Below are 15,616 nucleotides of genomic sequence, written 5' to 3'. Positions count from 1 at the left end.
ATGCTGCAAAAGACTGAGGGCAGGAGGAGAAGGGGATGACGGAGGATGAGATGGTTGGAAGGCATCACCAACTCAATGGACATGAGTTTGAGCAAGCTCCAGGAGATGGTGAAGGACAGGGAAGCTTGTCGTGCCGCAGTCCGTGGGGTCCCAAAGAGTCAAACACGAGTGAGTGACTGAACAACAGCAAACTGCCCAGGATCACGGGCCTGGGGTCTTTGCTTCAGGCAAGTCTGCTCTCACTGGGGGAGGCAGGCCTGTCTGGGGATCTTTTGAAGTGGAGAGACTCATCCACAGCGGATCTAATCACTGAGTTGACTGGTGAAGCAAACAGGGTCACAGGTGAAGCAAATAGTCAGGGTCACAGGCTCAGTCTTGCTGCCCCAGCTGGATGACCTTGGGCAGCAGGCTGCTGGACTCCTGGAGCCTCAGTTTATGCACCTGAAAAATGGGTGTGACTATAGCGCCTCTCCCAGAGCGTCTGGTGGAATCATGGCCAGGGCTCAGGAAGTGGCTATTTTGAGTATCCTCAGTGTTATTATTAACATTGCACATGGAGAAGGAGAGAGTGGGCCTCAGGGGAGCCCCCATTATCATGGATTTATCACTGAGCTGCAGGGCCTTGGGACGTATGCCGAGGGGCTCCTGGAGTCCAGAACAGCAGAAGGGAAGTGCTGCCTGGCCTTCCTGACCTCTGCGCATCTCCCCCGCCCCACTCAGCTTCGTGGAAATCGGGGCCAGGCTTTTCTGCTGTGCTCACCATTGTCCCCAGGACAGCTACCTCCTCTCTCTCCACATCTGTCTCCCTGTCCCTAGCGGCTCACAGCGCCCACCCTCTGAGAAATAAAAGACTGAGACGAAACACCAGGAGTTCTCTCCAGACATGGAAGGGGCCCCTGCCTCCACTGGTGGGCTCCCACGTGGGCTTGAGCTGCAGCTCTGGGAAAGCCCGGGAAACCTGCTGTCAGGGGTTTCACTGTGGCCCAGCCTTGGACCCTCTCTGGGCACTCCCCCAAGGCCGCATCCTGGCCGGATATGGGGACGAGGTCATATGTGGTGTATTTCATGCTGACCGGATGCGGGCCGGACCTCCGACAGAAGGAAGGAAGCTGAAAGGGAGCCTGGTTGTGTGGAGACCTGGCCTCCAAACACAGCATACCCCCCACCCCCGTCCATGGGGGAAGCAGGGTGGTCAAGGCCATCGGCGCTCAGGTCGGACGTGACTGTGTTCAAATCTCCAAACACAGCATACCTCCACCCCCATTCGCGGGGGAAGCAGGGTGGTCAAGGCCATCGGCACTCAGGTCGGACGTGACTGTGTTCAAATCTCCAAACACAGCACACCCCCACCCCCGTCCACGGGGGAAGCAGGGTGGTCAAGGCCATCGGCACTCAGGTCGGACGTGACTGTGTTCAAATCCCAGCTGTGCTGCTCAGTGGCCACGTGGCCTTGGCTGTTCCTCGGCCTCTTCGAGTCTTTGTTTCCTCCTCGGGGTCGCAGAGGCAGAGCTAGAACTGGCCGCATCAGTTGCCGGGCTGACCAGCGGGGATGCAGCACAAACGGCTCAGGAGGCAGCCGGCCACACTCGAACGCAGGAGCTGTCCCAGCCCTGCTGGGGGCATCAGGAAGTGAAGCGGCAGGGAGTTCAGGGCTGAAGGCAGCCTGTGCAGGCAGTGGGTGGGGAGGGTGTAAGGATGAGCTCCACTTGGTGTGAGCCGAGGTGCACGGGACACAGTGACAGAAACACACCACTGAGGCTGGGGCAGCTCCGGCCCCCAGAAACCAGAAAAACTCCGTGGGCACCTTGGCTGTCTCCCCTTGCCTTCAAATCCTACCTGTTCACACGTCCTGAGCACTGTTTGTTTTCTAGCACCATGGGGGCAGCAATGGAGGGGGTGTCCATTCCTGAGTACCCATCAGACCTGGGAAGACTGCCTCTTTCCTGTGGACAGGCTTTCCCGTGTGATGGTTTGTCTCCAGGTCCCCAGACCCAACCTGGTACTTGGCCCTCAGCAGGAGCTTCATACAGGCTGAGAATGAATGAGCTGAAACAGCAGGATCACTCTGTCCTTCCCTATAGATGAGAGGGTTGGATGGCATCACTGACTCCATGGACATGAGTCTGAGCAAACTCCGGGAGATAGTGAAGGACAGGGAAGTCTGGTATGCTGCAGTCCATGGGGTCGCAAAGAGTCAGACACGACTGAGTGACTGAACAAAATAGGATATGTCAGAGCCTCATGGAAGCAGAATAAATCAGTTTGCCTGGTGAACATTTGTTGAGGGGTTAAGACCAGGAGTAGAGATGGTGCTCATGTGGCCAGCGCAGGCTGAATGAGGGGAGACGGCAGCCCAGAGGCCTCAGCAAGGTCTGGGTTTTCCAAGGACAGTGGGATGTTCATACTGGAGGCACACGCATCTGGGCATAAACTGGGGTGGCCTCTCACTGTTAGAAAGTCACCTGCCTCTCTCTGCCCACTGGCCAGAGCTTGGGGGAAGCATGACCTTTGTTCCAACAGCAGGGCCCCTCACTGTGTCTCCACTGCCTCCAGCTGAATCCTGGGAGAGGGAAGAAGTGAGGAGACCCTATGTGATGTCCCCTGGATTCCCTCGCTGAAGATCCATTTTAAAAAAGGTGTTAAAAATTAATGTACAAAATCTTAAACTCTCGGCTTGGTGGCAGAAGGAGACACACAGGTGCACTTTGTCACGGTGACAGATTCGGGGCATTCATTGCTTATGGGGAGGACATCATTTGAATGAAGACAGCCGCCATCAGTTAAATAAATAGTCAGACAGTTTCAAGGGCCAGCCGGCCTCAGAACACTGCCTGGCTGCCCCCTCCCGGGGGTTGATGGCTTCTGAACTGGGATGTGTGTGTGGTTCACTCAGAGCCCGGGGCTGGGGTGGGGGCGCATTCCTGGAGGGAGGAGGAATTCTGTCTCATCCACAGACTTCTGAGCTGGTCATGGAAGTTTTAAAATTCAAACTGTTTTTCAGAGGATTGCAAAATACGTGTTCATGACAGTACAAAAATTAATCATGACAGGAGGAAATATGATAAAAAGAAAAAATGTTCCCCCTTTCTTCACCCTCACATTACATTTTCTGAAAGTCTTCCATATATACTCACCTGTGTGTGTATCTTCTATTTTAACAACAACAATGGAACTGCTTGTATGCTGGTTCCCACTAGCTTTTTCTCCTCTGAATCTACTGGGACTTCTTCCCATATTAGCCCAGAGGTGGGGAAGCCCTACCTTGCTCACTAGCTCAGCACCTGGCTCCAAGTAGCCCCCAGGAAATACTTGGGAAGAGTCAAGGAATACAGCTGAGCCTCCGTGTTGGCTGGCTGTGGGGTTCTCAGGGCCTTATGGAGCTGGCAGTGGGGGTAGTGAGAAATTCTGCTTTGGCAGCCCCTTGCTTCGTAGACACATAAACCGATGAATCGGAAGGGTAGATTCCTGGAGGCGGAGTCCCCAGGCCAGGCTGAGTCATTAATTCTGACGGATATTGCCATGTTACTGACCCATCTGAAGAGATAGCTCATTCACGACTCTTGGCACAGGTTTTGGTTTTCCCAAGAGTCTTAGACAGTCCTTCCACCTGACCCTCCGGGCTTGGGAGACATAGCACGGTAGAGATGGAAGACTCTGAGCCTGCTGCTCTTCCAGCTGACATGGACTGAGCCCTTGTACTTACTTGAAGGAGTGTTTTGAAGCCCCATGGGCAGCCACTAAGTGGGCCACCCCTTCTGATGGTCCATGCCTCTGTGAAGTGGTTTCAAGTCCCGGAGATGAGGTGGTCTGTTCATTTTCAGGCGAGCAGGGGCCCAGTGAGGCAAAGTGACTTGTCCAAGGTCATCCAGCGTGGCAGGTTCCCAGGGGGAGCTCCTTTTTTTTGGCTTTGAGCACAAAATTCTGCTTTTTGCTTTGAGCACAAAATTCCCTTTTTTTTTTCTTCTTATAGAAAAGAAGAACCCTGTTAGGCTGTGGGGGTTTCCTCAGTGGCTCAGCGGTAAAGAATCTGCCTGCAATGCAGGAGACACAGGAAATGGTTTCAATCCCTGAGTTGGGAAGATCCCCTGGAGGAGGGCATGGCAACCCACTCTAGCATTCTTGCCTGGAGAGTCTCATGAATAGAGGAGCCTGGTGGGCTACAGTCCGTGGGGTTGCAGTAAGTCAGGCAGGACTGAAGTGACTTGGCAGCAGTGTATGGCTGTGGAGACAGCCACCCTGGGTTTGAATCCTCACCTGCTGACTCTGGGCAAGGCCCTTCACCTGTGTGTGCCTGTGGAGCTCATAGATGTGGGGCCTAACGGGGAGAGCTCCTCGTTGGGCCCATGCAGGGGAGACTCGGCTGCTGGGTGGCTGTGGCCCTGGGCCCGCACAGGGGCTGAACCGGGTCACTGCTTCTGGCATCTGCCAGCCCTTCACCCCACTCCCCCCCCAGATCTGGCAGTGAGGGTGCCCAGGTGACAGAGATGAGCTAGCAGTCCACCTCCTCAGGAGCCACACCGCAGGCCGCGTCGCAGTGGATGGTGGTGGTGGATGCTCATCGCAAAGGCCCCGGCGTTGAGCAATGTGATCGACGTCCTATAACTCTCCCACTACGTCTGACCTTTGGATTCAAAGAATAATTAATGGGGCACTTCGGGTGGCGCTTGTAGTGTCAACCTTTTAATTAATACGCTGGCCTGAATATATTTAGCTGGGCCATTCGGCCCGGTCCATCTAATTACCCAGACTCATTATGCAACTTGATTGCGTTTTCCATTACTCAGTGATCTTGCTAAATGGGCGGCCAGGCTGCAGACAGCAGCCAGCGCCAGCATCGATTAGAAGACACAGTTTATTACCCTGTGGAGGCGACGCTCTGGGCCGTAAATCTTGGGCAGGACGTGGCTTCTCTGCGGCCTCCAGGTGGGGACGGAATTGTGTGTGGATGAAGCATTTCAGCCATCAACCCTCCTTCCAAACTTCCCCTGTGTCCTGCCTTTGGTTTAATTGAATTGCCTTCCCCCTGCCAACTCTCCCTGTAAGTATAATCAGGAACCCCTCCTGCTTTAATAGGGGAAATGATACAGGGCATTTTTCACCTGTCCCCAGGATCCAGAACGACACAAAGCGTTAAACTTGCCAGGAGCGCCTAGGAGATCAGCCATGGGAAGATGCTCAGCCTCCTCCTATTCTCACCAGGTGGGTCCCATGCCAGGCCCCCCTATCTCCTGACTGGCATGGCCCTGGGGAGAAGGTGGCCCCGAATCCCTCGTTTGGGAGAAGCGGCAGTGCATTCAGCTGGTGGCCCCAGGAATTTGTTTTTAAGGTTGTGATTGTAACTCCAAGGGGGAGAAACATGCCTCTCTTCAGGGAGTCGCCACTGTGCTTTCGTACACCATAAGCTTCTTTAATTTACATCACCCCTTCAGAGCTGGATCAATCTGTTTTCCTAATCTGAAACAGAGTACAGTAGGGGGTAGAGGGGAAGAAAAAAGATGAAGCAATGTTTGGGCTGTTTGTTTCTTCTGCAAAAAAGCTAGCAATTGCCGAGTACGTGCCAAGCAACTTCACATTTGTCATCTTCAGTCCTCAGACGACCTAGGAAGTTAGTGCTCGGGTTAAATTTTTTTTACTTTTAATTTTTAGATCAATTGAGAATTAGAAAAGAGTGGCGAAAATAGTATTCCTGTAGGCCCCCTGAACCAGTTTTCCCTTGTGTTAACATCAAAATGTTTTTAATGGACAATCTTAAAGAGAAAGTGGAGGCCCAGAGAGGTTAAGGAAGCTTCACGACGTCACACAGCAATGATGGGATGTGAGTGTGAATCTGGGTGCAGCTTTGCCTGTGGCACTTCAGCTGCCTGTCAGTGTGAACAACCAAAGGGCTTAAAAAGGAGCAGTAGGGGCTTATCTTTACCCACAGGGGTAAGGGGCAGAGCTGTCGGTGTCTGCAGAAGGTGATGTCTAGCACTTAAGAGCAGAAATGAGGGCAGAGCCTTATTTCTATCTGAGATGGACTTTGCAGTGCTGGAGGAGACCTGAATTCCTACAGGGCAGGAGGGACAACAGTACCACACCAGCCCGCAGCCAAGGTCCTCCGTACCTTATTCATACATTATTAGTCTTGTTTTGCTGACCCAAAACTCTCTCCAAGGCTCTGCTTGCTCCCTGCTCACCTCATAGGAGCCAATGAACAACCAGCACATCTAATTGAGCTGGTGTTTTGACACCTGTTGCCCAATTAGCAACAATTAACCTTGACAATAAATGAATCCACAAAAGGAATAGTTTCACTTTTGCCAAGCAGGGCAGACACCTTTTCAACAAACTGTTCTGATTCCCTGGGCACTCCTAATGGGAAAAGGAGCTGCCAGTGGTTTAAACGCATAGACTGGTAGGTTGAAAATAAATCTCATTTATTAAACACTTACTAATGCCAGGCTTGGCGCTCAGCACTCTGTATGGACTTAGCTCTCTGAATCCCATTCAACTCTGGTGAAATCTATGCTGTTATGTCCTTAGGAAAACAATCTTTCTAAAACATTTTTATTTTATTTAGTATAGTTGATTTCTGATGCTGTGTTAATTTCTGCTTACAGCAAAGTGATTCAGTTATACAAATATATATTCTTTTTCATATTCTTTTCTGTTACGATTTATTACAGGATATTGAATATAGCTCCATGTGCTAAACAACAGGACCTTGTTGCTTATGAAAAGCAACTTTTAAATTTTGAAATAGACAGGAAATTGTAAACAAAGAACAGAGGGGTCTCATGTACCCTTCACCCAGCTTCCCCCAAATGGTGGTATCTTATGTGACCACAGCATAGTATCGAAAGCAGGAATCTTGACACTGGTTGAATCTGCAGCCCTTATTCAGAGATCACTAGTTTTGCATGCACCATTGTGTGTGTGTGTGTGTGTGTGTGTGTGTGTGTGTGTGTGTCTATGCATGTGTGTGCGTGGTTCTATTCAGTTTTGTCACGCTGATATCCTTTTCATAGATGAGGAAACCACTCTGTAGAGAGGCTGAAGGGACTTGTCCAAGATGACAGAACTAGTAAGTGGCCAAGCCAAGCAATATCAAGTTCAGATGCCTGCACACTCCACCTGCCCCTCTAGGCTTTCCAATACATACCGGCCTCCCAGTTGGGAACATGATTAATATGTAGGAACTTGACTAGTGGATGAATTTAGCGCTTGAACAACAAACACAGTTTGTGGTTAAAAAAAAAAAGTCTTCTTACCAATTTATCTCCTCTAAAGATGGTATGCAAAGAACAGAGATTTAGGGAAAAAATCAGTGTGGTGCAAGTGTCTTCCTCTCTGGGCGTGGCCTTTATGCACCTGAACAGGTGGAGTGTCATGGAGAAGGGGCTCTTTGACACATGTCTCTAGTCTAATAGGGTGGGCAAAAGTGACCAGGAACAGCCAGGGTCAGGACAGAAATGCTGGCAAATGGAAACCCACCTCACACAGGATGGGGGTTGGACTGCAAGGAGGTGAAACCAGTCAGTCCTAAAGGAAATCAACCCTGAGTAGTCATTGGAAGAACTGATGCTGAAGCTCCAATACTTTGGCCACTTGATGTGAAGAGCCGACTCATTGGAAAAGACTCTGATGCTGGGAAATATTGACGGCAAAGGATAAGGGGCGGCAGAGAATGAGTTGATCAGATGGCATGATTGACTCAGTGGACATGATTTTGAGCAAACTCCGGGAGATAGTGGAGGACAGAGAAACCTGGCGTGCTGCAGTCCATAGCGGGTCACAAAGAGTCGGACGTGACTTAGCAACTGAACTTAGCAACTCGCACCAGAGGGAAGGTAGCTGCTCACATCCAAGGACTGCAAATTAATAACAAATTGCAAAACTAACACACCCTAGCCCCCTGTCTTTGTTCTTGGAGCTGTTAGAAATTTAAAAGGTCATTGAGTTACAATAAATAATGACCAAAACACGCCAAGGTTAGCACAAAGCACAAGTTATTTGGAGGAAATAGGAGACCTCTGCTATTTGGGCAGACAACCCACAATGTAAACAAAAATTTCATCCACATTTTAGGGAAAAGACTGAATATTCTAAGATCAGTTTTAACAAAGAGAAAATTGAATTACAATCTTGCAATAATATAACATTTGTTGGTAAAGGAGTCACAAGACTTTAAAGAACTTTTAAATGAGTTTGTTTCTGAAAAAAAAAATACATTTTGTGCTTGAGAGATGGAGATTTTATTTGGGGGTGGGGGTGAGGGGTGTGGAGATGTTTTAATGGCTCTGGGTAGGGGGTTTGAAATCATCTACTTCCTTCTGGGAGGCAGTGGGCTGGAGACTTACTACAGGTTAAATTTTTTTAAAAAAATCAATAGCATTTCAGGTGATTGTGAATTAAGGGCTATTTTACTGAGGCTTAAGGGGATTAAGGTTAAAGCCTGTGGATGATCAATGGGCAATTACTGCCATGCTGGAGTGGGGGACAGCACACGGCAGGCTTGGGGGCAGGGGCTGCCGAGGCGGGGTGCTGTGACTGCACCCCTTTGACTATCAGAGGTATGCAATGTGTCGGCATGTGCCAGATCCAAGGAACCAGGGCTTCAGTGCATACTGGGAACTGTTGCTGCTTCATCAGCCCCTTGGAGATGCCCAGCCTTTGCCCTCCCTCTCCACCACCCTGGAGAGGACCCTACCAGGGAGCAAATGAGACCCACTTCCCAGCTGCACCTGGAAAGACAAAGCCAGAGGTGCTGACCTGAAGCTGCCTCCGTGCCAGTCAATCCTGGGACTGTAATAACTACAATTTTCTAATTTGAAGACAAAACCGAATAACCCAAAGGAGTAATTCGGGCCACATGCGGCCCTCTTCCTGCAAAGGAGCACAAATTGATTTTTCTTTCAGAAGCCCAATTTTATGTGGCTTATCAACCCCCCTCCCTCATTTCTGAGTTCTTATCTTCCTTTCTGCTTAAGGCATGACTAACAGAGGCTCAGAAAGTTTCTCGCTTCTGAGTTCTCACCTCTGTTGGCACAACTTCACTTCTGTGCCTAGGGAAGGCAGAGAAGCCAGCAGCCCTGGGCTTGTCTTCAGAGTGTCACTGATCTTTGGGGTCTCAGTTTGCCGGTGTCCACTGCTGAGGGACCAGAGCCTGCAGAGTGGTCCACCTCTGCCCGAGCACTAAACTCTAGAAATATTGACGGCTTGGCTCTGCCCAGGAGCCATGACTTAGCATCTCCAGGGGTCAGTTCCTCTCTGGCTCCTATATCTACGCTTTTTACCAAAATGAACCTTAAACTGTAAACCCTAGCTCAGAACTCACCAGCAGCTCCCAGCTCACTTGGAGTGAAGCCAGGGGTGGGGACAGTGGCCCAGGTCCTCCTCTGTCCTCTCTGCCTATTACCCATGCCTCCCCTTCCCCCTTCACTCTCCTAAGCCACTCCGGGCTTTGTTCAGCTGGTGGCACTCTCTGAGTAGGTTCCCACCCCAGCACCTTTGCACATGCTGATTCCTCTGACGGGAATGCTCTGATCTGCCCTTGGCCAATCTGTCATATTCTTTAATCCTCAGCTCAATGGTCACTTCTCCAGGTTACATCGTCTCCCTTCATACGGTGTCGTGCCTTATCATGGCCTGGGATTTTATTCCATTTATTTACCTGTTTATGTTCCTCCTGCCCCACTAGAACATGCCCTTTCATCCTTGCATTGGCATACCTGGCCCCTTGGCTGGCACAAAGGAGGTGTTCAAAAAAGTCAGTCGAGTGAATGAATGAAAGCGCTCTGAGTTTCAGAGGCCCTGGGGCAGAGCCCAGTTACCATTATGGGCCTTTTTTAGCCATGACATTTTACGAGTCTGGGCTCATCTCTCTAAAGCGTCTCATTTTGCAGACAAGGGAGGGAACAGAGGTCCCAGTGGTTTGATCGCCCTGGGAGGGTTCTCCTGCAGCTCTCAGTGGGGTCTCCGCCCTGGGGGCACTCTCCAGGCAACTCCGGGTTTGTAAAGGAGGTAGCAGGTGTCCTATGGCCTCTGATTCTGGCAGAAAGGACTTCAGGGTCAATGGGCCCGCCTGACCTTGTCGGTGACCAAGGCCCCTCAGAGTGAGGAGTTGAAACTGGCACGAGGAGCTCAGTTCTGGTGAGAGGCATGTGGCTCCCAAGACAGAAAGACAGTTTTTCTGAGGCCATGGACATCTGCGGGGTGCTTCCTGGGCTCTTGATCCTTCATTAAGAGCTGCCCATCAGCTCACCTCTGCCCGTGGGAAACAATTTAGGATCACCTATCCCCTCTGGGCTTCCTTGGTGGCTCAGTTGGTAAAGAATCTGCCTGCAATGGGGGAGACCTGGGTTCGATCCCTGGGTTGGGAAGACCCCTTGGAGGAGGGCATGGAAACCCACTCCAGTATTCTTGCCTGGAGAATCCCATGGACAGAGGAGCCTGGTGAGCTGCAGTCCGTGGGGTGGCAAAGAGCTGGACATGACTGAGCGACTAAGTACAGCACAGCACATCCCCTCTGGCCCTCTGGTGGGCACTGTGCTTGAGAGTGCTCCAGGCTGGAAACTGAGCCCAGTCTTCCCAATTTCAGGACGGGAGGGGGCCTGACTGGGGCTTCCTGGTTTTGGGCTGGGGTATGCTGGCCAGCAACATGTTTACTGCAAGTCAGAGGTGACCCGTTCTATTTTAAAACCCACCTCCACTGGAGGTGGTCTGTCGGGGTCTCTGTAAATTTCCTCTTCTCTTCTTCCTGCACCACCAGGAACAGCAGACAGAGAAAGAAGCCCAGGCATGGATGCTGACACTTTGATTTATACCCTCGATTTCTTGCATTGCAAGCTGATCCCCTTGCTTAGCTGCAGAGGTGGCCCTGGAGCCCTGGCGCCCCCCAGTCCGGATCTAGGAGTGCTTTCTGCAAGCTTCCAGCCAGACACGGCTGTCCCCTCAGCCCCAAGTGGGGACAGACTCACATCACACAGGGCGGTCGGGGGCAAAGCCAGAGACCCAGGCCCTTCCCACGCTGCACCCTCACCTGCAGAAGGACACGAACAGGAGGTGCCATCAGCACCCTCAGAGCAGGCAGTACCCTTCCCGGCGGAAGCATGTGGGCCACCCATTAGTCATTATGGAAACTCATTACCCCAAGAGGTCAATCAGCTGAAAATATAAACAGTTTCCGAAAGGTTTTAGCGAAATTCATGGGTGAGTAGGATGCACCACTGATGGGGCCGTGGGCGAGGCCTGGCCCCAGTCAGGTGGGGACCCGCCTGCCTACACGTTTCTGCAGCTCTTGCCAAGGCCTGAGGTCGGGCTCATGGCAGGACCTCCTGAAAACAGCTTCCCCAGCCCGAGGGGGCTCCTCTACGGAGAGCTCCTGTTCTCACTCAGGGCTCGGGAGCGAGAGAGAAGACATGAGGCCATGGGCCCCCTCTGGGCTCTCCAGCAAATCCCTCCTATAAAATGATACAGAAAAGCACCCTGTAATGAATGACAGTATTCGATGATGATGATAACAGCTATATGCTGATAATGTAGTCCCAAGTATTACTGTTGTTGCTCTATTGTTATTAATGACCGCTATTGACCCTAATTACTTAGTAAAGAATCTGCCTGCAATGCAGGAGATCCCGGTTCAATTCCTGGGTTGGGAAAATCCTCTGGAGAAGGGATAGGCTACCCACTCCAGTATTCTTGGGCTTCCCTTGTGACTCAGCTGGTAAAGAATCTGCCTGCAATTTAAGAGACCTGGGTTCGATCCTTGGATTGGGAAGATCCCCTGGAGAAGAGAAAGGCTACCCACTTCAGTATTTTGGCCTGGAGAATTCCACAGACTACAGTCCATGGGGTCGCAAAGAGTTGGACATGACTGAGTGACTTTCACTTTCACTTTTCACTAATAGTAACACTGAGTACCACTCTGGGCCAGGCCACTAGTGTTTTAAGAACTGTAACTCTGATCACAACCCTGCGAAGCAGGCAGTGTTTTCATCCTCAGTAGTGACAGGCTAACAGTTATACCCTCTAACCTCCTTTTGTTCCATTAGCAATGTATCTGGGGCCCTGTGCCAAACAGGATTCTCTGGTTCCCTAAAGTACTATCTCTCTCTCTCTCTCACTTTCACCAGGCATCCATTCAGCAAGATTTTCTTGAGCTCCTACTGCATGCTCCAGATTGTTCTAGATGCTGCGGAGACAGGGCAGGGCCCACGCATGGACTGTGTTTCCTACTGGGTTCGCTTCTACTCCCTGCCCAGAACCTACAGAGCATCTCTCCCGAGAAGCCTTTCCTGAGGATGTTAGCTGGAGGCAGGGGCCTCTTTGACGCCCCCTAGATTCTGTGTCTCCCCACCCCAGCTCTTAGAGATCCGGGGCAACTGCTCACTTTGCATCTGTCTCTCCTGTTTCAGGGCCAACCTAGGCAGTCAATGAGTACCTGCGGGATTTTATCATTAGGAAATGAGCTCCAGGAAGGCTGGGTCTGTATTGTTCACCACTGTACCTCCTAGAGGGCTTCTTAGGTGGTGCTCATGGTAAAGAACCCTCTTGCCAATGTAGGAGACATAAGAGTTATGGGTTCGATCCCTGGGTTAGGAAGATCTCCTAGCGGAGGGCATGGCAACTCACTCCAGTATTCTTGCCTGGAGAATCCCATGGAGAGAGGAGCCTGGTGGGCTACAGTACAAAGGGTTGCAAAGAGTTGGACATGGCTGAAGCAACTCAGCATGCATGTACCTCCTAGAACAGTGTCTGGTCCAGAGTTGGTGCAAGATAAATTTGTAGGATGGGTGGATGCACGGATGGGTGGATGAGTGGATAGTTCTATATTTGAATGGATAGTTGGATGCTAGATGGATGGAAGGAAGCGCAAACAGGTAAACAAATGGGTGGAGGGATGGTCAGAGATGGTTAAATGGGTCAATGCCAGGAGAGTTGAATATATGGATAAACAAAATGTTTATTAGGATAGAGGATGGCATGATTAAATGGCTGACTCAGAATCTTAGCATTGATGAACAAAACGCTTTCCACTGGCTTGATTCCTGAGAGAGAGAGAGAGAGAGAGAGAGATGGGTGGGTAAAGGAAAAGAGAGACCCCACCATCCCACACACACTGCATTCCTGTTTCTCTCTCACTGACCTTTCTCAAGTTTGTTTGCAGTCTCGGTGCTGAAAAGCCAAACCGTGGAGACAGCAGTCTCTCCTGGCTCCTGTCCTGGGCCCGGCGCTCTGCCCTCCTGTGTGCAGACAGCTCAGAGTGGAATACTGACCTCTGCCTGGATCTCCTCAGCTGCCTCTGGTCAGGTACTTGTTGTCAGAGCTGTGAAACTTCACACGCATTATCTGGAGACTTTCAACTCCCAAGTCTGCTCAGCCAAAACAAGCCAGCATTGTTTAATCTTGAGGGTTCCTTCCCATGGAAACAGCTGCTGCAAGTGTGGCCATTTCTGCAGACCTGGTGCCCACAGGGCTCCCCACATCCCCCCATCATCCCTGAAGACCCAGAGTTCCATTTAAGTTCTAAAGGGAAGTGTCTATTCTGCTGCCATTCCAGTGGCATTTCTGGAAAGTGAGAATAGATGTCAATGAAGGGACAGGTGTCAAGGGTTGAGGGGCCCTGGGTGGCCTCTTAAAAGTTCATGATTTCATCTCCATAGAAATGGAAGAGCAGCCTTGAGGGTCAGAGGATCCTAAGTTGCTACTTGTCCCCATGACCTCAATGTAGCTTCCTGCGAGTTTACTTGCAATGTGCTAAGTTGCTTCAGTCGTGTCCAACTTTATGTGACCCTGTGGACTATAGCCCACCAGGCTCCTCTGTCCATGGCATTTTCCATGCAAGAATACTGGAGTGGGTTGCCATGCCCTCCTCCAGGGGATCTTCCTGACCCAGGGATCATACTTAGTTCTCTTATGTCTCCTGCATTGGCAGGCAAGTTCTTTATCACTAGCACCACCTGGAAATGCCACTCAACGTGGCCAGGTGTTGGCAGGGGTGGTCTTGTCCAGTGAGGTCAGGGAGGGGAAGTGAGAGACGCTCTATGTGCAAATGTGTTCAGTGGACCTTCTGAAGCTGCAGTTTCCAGAAGGGACAAGGACTCCAAGGGGTAGACAGGAAGAGTGCTCAGAAGTTGTGTCAGCCATATGAACGATTAGGAGGACATTCATTCGTTCATTCGACAAACACCTGAGACCTGGGCTGGGCTTGGGGTTCCCTCCCACCCTCTGAGCAGACTCCCTGATGTTCCTCCCCTGCCATCCTCATTCCCACCCCATCTCTCGACCTCATCCCCTCCCACTTGAAACTCTTGCTGCAGCCGCTGCGTCCCTCCTGCTCCTCCTCTGCGGCTCCCGCCCTTTCTACACATCCCCCACTCTGCTCTTAGTACCTATGATTCCAACATTGCCTGCTTAAAATCTCCCTGCACCAGCAGGTTTCACCATGCCTGAAGACAGGGACTTGGTCTCATGCACAGCTGAAGCTCAGGTGCCATGCATGCAGTTGGAGCTTAATAAATGTCAGTGGAGTGGATGAGTGCAAAGAAGGCAGAATCAGCTCCCTCCTTTATGGGGGTCTTGGCGCCATAGGGAGAGAGGCCTTAAATGTACAAAAATAAACATCCAACTACAAATTCTGACAAGTGCTCTGCAGAGGAGGAAAGGAGGAACCTCTTGAAGTGGGTGGGGAGTGTCAGCCTGTGAGGTCTGGGGAGGCATCTCTGGGTACGTGGCATTTGGATGGACCCTGCGTGGTAAGAGCCAGACAGCCTTTCTATTTTTTTTTTTTTGAGCTTTTAAAAAGTCAACATTTATTCCTTTTAAAATGCTCAAGAGACTTAAAAGGTCCAAAGGCCTAAAGATATCCAGGCTTCAGATAAGATGAGAGGCAGCTGCTGACTCCTTAACTAAAGCTTAAACTTCCACCTGCTCGATTCTGTACCTCGACGACTCTTCCACCTTGGGAGTGAGAAGCTGCTCTGACTTTTGGCAGACTTCATCAAAGACTGCCACTCCAATAACAATGAGAAACACAATGGCCATAGCAATCACTGTCATGGCAAGGGAGAACGTTTTGTGATCCAGAGAGAAAGCTGCCATGGCAATTCCCAAAATCAAAATGATTAATCCAGTGAAGAATAAGAATTGTTTATCGGATCTGTATGAGCACTTGCCTTGCATCCTTAGCGATATGCATGTCTGGCCTCTGGCCCCCATCCACTGCCAGCTATAGAGTCCTACGTCCACCCAAACTCAGGAACTGAGGATTCACAGCAATGTTTTTCCCCAAGAGCTCAGGCCTGGCACAGTCCAAAGGCCGGTCACTAGACGTGGGATGGACACATCATGGTCCATCCCCGTGACAGAATCCTGTGCTAGCTGCCACTCGGCAACCTCTGTGACCTGGATGAATCCCAGACTTGGGGGGTGAGGGGAGCCAGGTATTTCAAAGGTCTGTTCTGAATGGTTCCACTTAACAATGTGCCAAGCGGTTAGGTGATGCTGGTGGGAGTCGGGGTCATAACTGCCCTTCCAAAGGCAGTGGTGACTGCAGGTGGTGACCTGTGACTTAAGAGTTCAGTCACCGGGTGTCACGGGCTGAGGGATCAACGAGTGCCTCCGGGAGCTGAGCGCC

At 50.9% G+C, this 15,616-nt stretch overlaps 1 long non-coding RNA gene across 1 annotated transcript; it reads right to left on the bottom strand.

The window, feature by feature from the left end:
* Nucleotides 1–12,960: 12,960 nt before the first annotated feature.
* LOC139036502 (uncharacterized) lies at nucleotides 12,961–15,347 on the bottom strand. Its single transcript, XR_011489263.1, has 3 exons — nucleotides 15,156–15,347; nucleotides 13,127–13,223; nucleotides 12,961–13,028 (listed from the first exon to the last, which is right to left on the bottom strand). It is a non-coding gene; the product is annotated as an uncharacterized lncRNA (long non-coding RNA).
* Nucleotides 15,348–15,616: the final 269 nt, after the last annotated feature.

The sequence above is a fragment of the Odocoileus virginianus genome, chromosome 9 (assembly GCF_023699985.2).
Source record: "Odocoileus virginianus isolate 20LAN1187 ecotype Illinois chromosome 9, Ovbor_1.2, whole genome shotgun sequence".
NCBI classification, from domain to species: Eukaryota; Metazoa; Chordata; class Mammalia; order Artiodactyla; family Cervidae; genus Odocoileus; species Odocoileus virginianus.
This window is presented reverse-complemented; position numbering and strand designations above follow the sequence as displayed.